The sequence below is a fragment of the Dromaius novaehollandiae genome, unplaced genomic scaffold, assembly GCF_036370855.1.
Source record: "Dromaius novaehollandiae isolate bDroNov1 unplaced genomic scaffold, bDroNov1.hap1 HAP1_SCAFFOLD_131, whole genome shotgun sequence".
Taxonomy (NCBI): Eukaryota; Metazoa; Chordata; class Aves; order Casuariiformes; family Dromaiidae; genus Dromaius; species Dromaius novaehollandiae.
This window is the reverse complement of record NW_026991397.1, coordinates 100414-106413: the sequence shown is the minus strand read 5'-3', so window position 1 is coordinate 106413 and position 6000 is coordinate 100414.

The following is a 6000-nucleotide window of genomic DNA, read 5'->3' as shown; positions in this document are numbered from 1 at the left end:
GAGAGAGAAGGGGGGAGGGCGGGGGGAGAGAGAAGGGGGAGGGCGGGGGGAGAGAGAAGGGGGAGGGCGGGGGGGAGAGAGAAGGGGGGAGGGAGAGAGAGAGAGAGAAGGGGGGAGGGAGAGAGAGAGAAGGGGGAGAGGGGGAGAGAGAGAAGGGGGGGGAAAGAGAGGGAGAGAGAGAAGGGGGGGAGAGAGAGAAAGGGGGAGGGACTGCTTCTCTGTTTCTAACTCCAATTTTCCCAGTAGCTACAGTATGTTTTAGAACAGATAAACTGGAAAGATTCTTCAGAAATAGTAGTTAGAATTTAAAAGACAATAAATGCTAGTGCTGCCAAATTTGATGTAATACCAGGAAATCTTTCTAAACAGGATTTAATCCAATTCAAGGCATTTTGCAAATTTCTCATGTAAATAAATAAAACGAGATAAATTTGACAGTGTCTGGGGGTAGGAAAGAGTGTTTGTGTGCATGCATGTGTATTTTACAGCCAGGCCTGGAAGAGAGCCAGAAAGCAGTCTGTCAATTAGATCATGGGGCAAAGCACTTCTGATTCAGGTTTTGGGGGGGGGGGTTGTTGTTTTTTTTTCTTTTTTTTTTTTTTTTAATCAAATAGAGTTAAAATATTTGGAGAAGCCATTTGCTCTCTCTCTCCAATGAAAGTTTTGAGAAAGAAAAAAACCCACACTTATCATTCTTGCTTTTCTTCTTGAGGTATGCATGTTTGTGCCTTAACTTCAGAATATATCTTCAGGTGACTGAGCTGGAGGAGAAGGTATGATGGTTTTGTTTTATCTTACAAGTCACAGCTATGACAATACAATGAAAAGAATCTATAAATTGCAACAAACTTCTGTACAACACAATTCCTGCAGCCCTGAAATAGCAACAGTCTGCACAAACAATGGACTTCAAACTATCTGAATATATACAGGTCACGATTTCCCATCTCTCTGCCTAACAATTTCTCCCTCTAGACTTGGAAAATCTGAAGAGGTACACACAGTTTACTATTTATAATGCTGTCTACTTGCATCCCATTCTACTCCAAAAAGTGTCAACAAGAAATTTAGTGCTATCTCTTAATATAAATGCAGCCATACTAGTAAACTGGAACACTGCCTCTGTATTAGAGGGTGGACTGACTTAACTCTCCATTTTATACCTATACTTTTAAATCAGTATACAGAGCATATTAGAGCTGTAGAGAAAAAATAATTTAATTTTGTTCCCTGACTAACCACTCTGCTGAGGTCAGTGTAGAGCACAGAGCAGGAATGTTTCAAAAGCTAGTAAGTTAAAAAAAAAAAAAATCTGATGTTCACATTGGACTTTGTATCTCTACTCCCTCCCTCTCCAGTCTAAGCTAAATGTCAATAACCATCTTGTTCAGAGGTAGGTCAGAACAGTGGACGAAATATCTATTTTAGCCTAGATGTTACATGGCTTTTTGAAATAGTTTCAACCTGATGTTTTTCCAGTCACTCAAATAAAAACATCTCCAAAGCTTTAAGATACAATGGGACCTAGTCAGATATTCATCCGCAGCAGCTTAGAAATATAGTAGTCAGTTAAAACATAATTTTTGTTTACAATTTTTGTTGTTACAAATATTGTTGTAACAAGTTACTGTTGTTCTCCAATATTTTCAACCAGCTTAATGAAAATACAGTAGAACCTCATTGTTTCACACTTGTCACTGGGAGATTCAGCGTACATTTCTTCACTGTGACCATTTTACAACATTCAAGCACTGAGAGTTAGCCAGGATGATGCACTTCAAGATACGCTCTGTTCTTACCAGTGGTGAGTTATAATTCAGCTTTATTTCCTATCCTGGGATGTAAGTGTACTGATATTTAGTAGGAAAAAAAAAAAAAGTCATAAAATGAGGTAGCACTGACACTCTCTTTGCTGGAATGTGGACAGATCCTGGGCTTAATTTTAAAGGGTGGCTTCGCAAGATTCTACTGTAATCTACACAAAATGTATAAAACACGAACCATTTCCAGAATAAGGCCACTAATTTTGCCATTGGCAATTAACAGTGAGAAACAGCAGTTAAAAGCAAAAACACTCACTTGATTACAGAGGTGTTTTTGAGGCAATAAACTGTGGGAAGAAGTATAAACACACAGTCCTCTCATCCCTCCTCTTTCTTTTCCAGTATGAGTTTAGGTGTCTCTGCTTCCTGTATGTACTGTTCCCCGAGGAGAAATTTCAGTCTGTTTTCTTAGTGGGGAATCCAAACAAGTCCATGCTACATTTGAAGATGAGGACAGCACTGTAGAACAGTAGGATTACAAGTTTCCCATGAGTCATAGTCATGACAGTCTGATGTCCAGATGCCCAGATTCGATACCAGGGCTTCTCTTCTCTGCAATGGCTGGGCACAACATGTTGTTCAGATTCACTTCTGTGACCTAGGAAAGGGACAACAAATTTATAAATTAGTAATATTTTGGGTTGCAATGCTTCAGAGACCTAAAATGGTAATTTTCAAATTACCATAGTAATCAAAAGTGTTTAGCTGGCAATCCTTTGTTCAGCATCAATTGGCCAGCTTTCAGAAGGAAAGCAGATCTGAATGCAGTTGTGCATTTAAGAGATGGATTTATATGGGTGCATAGCTGATTTATGGAAGGTTTTACCACTACTTGTGAAATATGAGGTACAAATGGCCATTAGGACATGCGATTAAAAATTTGTATTCAAGTAATTTTATCCATGTGAATCTGGACACTTTGAAAAACTAGTCAGTGTTTTTATTTTGAATGTACTTGCAAACTATCTGTTTATTAACACACATTTACTTACCAATCCCAGAATCTGCAAGATGCTAAAATGGTATACAAACATAAGCCCAGTAGACAGAAGAGCCCACCAGAAACTGGAGAGTGGTTCTGGAGTGTAGACACCTTGAAAAGAAAGGAATACATTAGTATTCAGCTGAATTACTGTGTCCAAACACTCATGGAAAATCCTCTTTTCTCCTCTAGATGTTGGGGTATCTGGTTTTAGCTGATAACCTAGAGACTCCTGTTATAGTAATTAATATTTGACAGCCTTATTTCTTACCTGCAGCATCCGGATCAGTTTCTTCCCTCCTTCTGCTCCAACATTAAAATGTACAATATATTAGCTCAGTAAGCTTGCCTATTTTCCACCAACACCAGTGATTTTTACCTCATTTACCTAATTTTTCCTTCTAACACAGAAGTACTAAATGTATCTAAAATACTGTAACAGCATACAATGGAGTCTTCGAAATCAGGTTATTTTTGTACTCAAACACCTGCTTGTTATGGGAGCTATGACTTTAGCATGTACAGAACTAACCCAGGCAGTGGCAATTACTGCACAGTGCTGCATTAGAGTGTAGCTTGATGGCCATTTCCTCCTATTTCATCGTTGGTTGACATCTATTCAAGTAATTTGCACTGATAGTGCATAGAAACAGAAAACCTTTATAAAGTAGTCAATCCATTAGTGACAGACCGTGCTCTTAAGTGAAAATTGCTGTGGAGATACTCTCAAATATACAGTATAAGCAATTAATTTTATATTCAGTAGACACCACAGATGCCTCAGTATTTCAGGGCTCTCCTCCTGAAAACGAGTTTTGGCAATTTAGTGAAAAAACACAATGTCACATGATGTAGAGTTCACCAAAGAAGTAATAATACTCTAATAAAAGTACCCTTAGATGCAAGGCTATTTTTAGAATTAAGTATTCAAACATATGGCGAGAACAGAAACAGTTTACAGAGTTGTCAAAGTCTTACTAGCAGACATGTTAATAAGATATGGGGAAAAATATTGCTTTCCTTATGACTTTAATAACCTAGGGGGACACACACACACACAAATGCACACTGTCATGGTGCTCAGGCTCTGTAAAAAGTTGTATACTTTCAGACAATTGTAAAAAAAAAAATACTGTCATTTTTATCTGCCTTTGCCTGCTCTCTGCCCTGTTAGATATTATCAAATGTTGACAGTTATATTCATTACTCAAAGGATGCCTTATAGCAGAGACAGGCTATACTGATATTACCCTTCACTAGCTAGCACATTCAGCAATAACCATAAAGATTCAATAGACTTCAGCATAGGCTGTACAAGCCTATTGGGACTGAGAATAACTATGTACATGTGTAGGTAGCTATGACAGTACTCACTAGACTAAAGCTGGTATGAGTATGCCCATGTACAGTATCTTATGAAGATAAAGGCAAAATAACTCCTTTTACCTGCTTCACCACACCACCATTTAGTCATGCATGCTCTCTGTTTTTAAATCACCAGAGGACTGCTTTCTCAATCCTTATTGCCCTTTTACAATTCTTTTCTGCATTTATTTTTCTATAATTTTGGCTGTCATGCCAGGTAGCTACAGTAAAATCAATGTAATTTAAATGGAAATTTCTGAAAGTTACAATATTCTTCCCAAAACTACCTACACTTTGCATTCTAAAGCAGTAGAGCTATCCCTTATCCACTGAAAATAACATAGCGGCTCTGTTCCTAGTCAACAGAGAGCAAGAAGTTGGTTGTATACTTGAATGACAGCAGCGCATATGCACCCCGTATGTCACTCTCACTGTGACTTTAATAAGCAACAACATTGTTGTAATTTTACCCAAAATACAATTGCACACCATGCTTTAGTAAGCAAACTGTGGCTTGATGCAACCATGACAAATATGAGCTTCTGTGAAAGCGTAAGACAGCTTATAGGATTTCTTTTCCAGTGGCTGGATGAAGATCAGAGGAAGCGTCTGAACTACAAGCAAAATCCAAACTTAAAAGTGAAGTTGATACGAATAATGGAGTCCTCTATAGTTAAAGGGAGAAAATTCAGACTAGTCTAATACTTTCTAACATACTTAGCAAGTATGCTCTAAGAACTGAGGGGTATCCTATTTACAAACCAGTACAGAAAGCTTCACTTAAATAGCAATGGTATTAGTTAAACTCCACTACCTGAAAACATCAGTAAGATGGCAGATACATGACACCACCTTGCATATGGTTTTTCATTATAGATAGGAAGAGAGGAAGCAAGTAGCCTTGGTGTCAGAGTTTAAGTGACCACAGCTCTATTACCAAAGTACCAACTTTAAGTGACCTGGTCAAGCTATACATAAACTTTTTGTGCTGCCTCCCTAGCTGTAAAGAAAATGTCATTTGACTTGCAACGTTTTTCACTGTTGTCTTTGCAATTTTAAGTGCATTTTTAACCTAGATGCAATACACAAAATAATATTTAAATAAGTTAAGCTCTCTAAAACAGCTCCCAGGAACTGGTAGAGTAGTGCTATACCATATTTGTATTCACCTGAACTCACCCGGTTGACATTTACTTATGTTATTTCAGAAGTATTGTATAAAGCCTGAGAACAGATGGCACTAGACTAAAGAGATGAACATTCAGAAAAGCTAGAATTCAGAGACCTTGATATCTGGGGGACAACTTAGAGGCCTACATTGTTTCACTAGGCAACATGTAAAACACTAAAATAGACAAGTGATCCTAGCTATGAAACAGGACTGGAGGAAGAACGCAGTCTTTAAGAGATTAAGTAAACTGCCCAAGATTACAAAGCAGAGCAATGGCATAGTTTGGCTTTGAACCCATGTTTCTCGTATTCAGCTCAAACAATCTAGCCAGAGAATTGTGTTTCAGCAGACACTTAGGAGAGCTGTTCAGGTTCTTCCAGCTAAGAATCTTGCACTACAACATCCTCTTTTTTTTCCTTGCAAAATTTACATATATATATATATATATATATATATATATATATATATATATATATATATATATATAAAATATATAATATATATATAATGACTCTCACACTCCACACTGACCTCACCAAATAATAGAAAATTCCCCTCACTTGCTAGACTTCACAATCCTGAAAACAACAGTATGATATTCAGTAGTGTCATTATCCAGACATCAAGGGACAAAAAGGAAACAATGACCTCCGCACAGA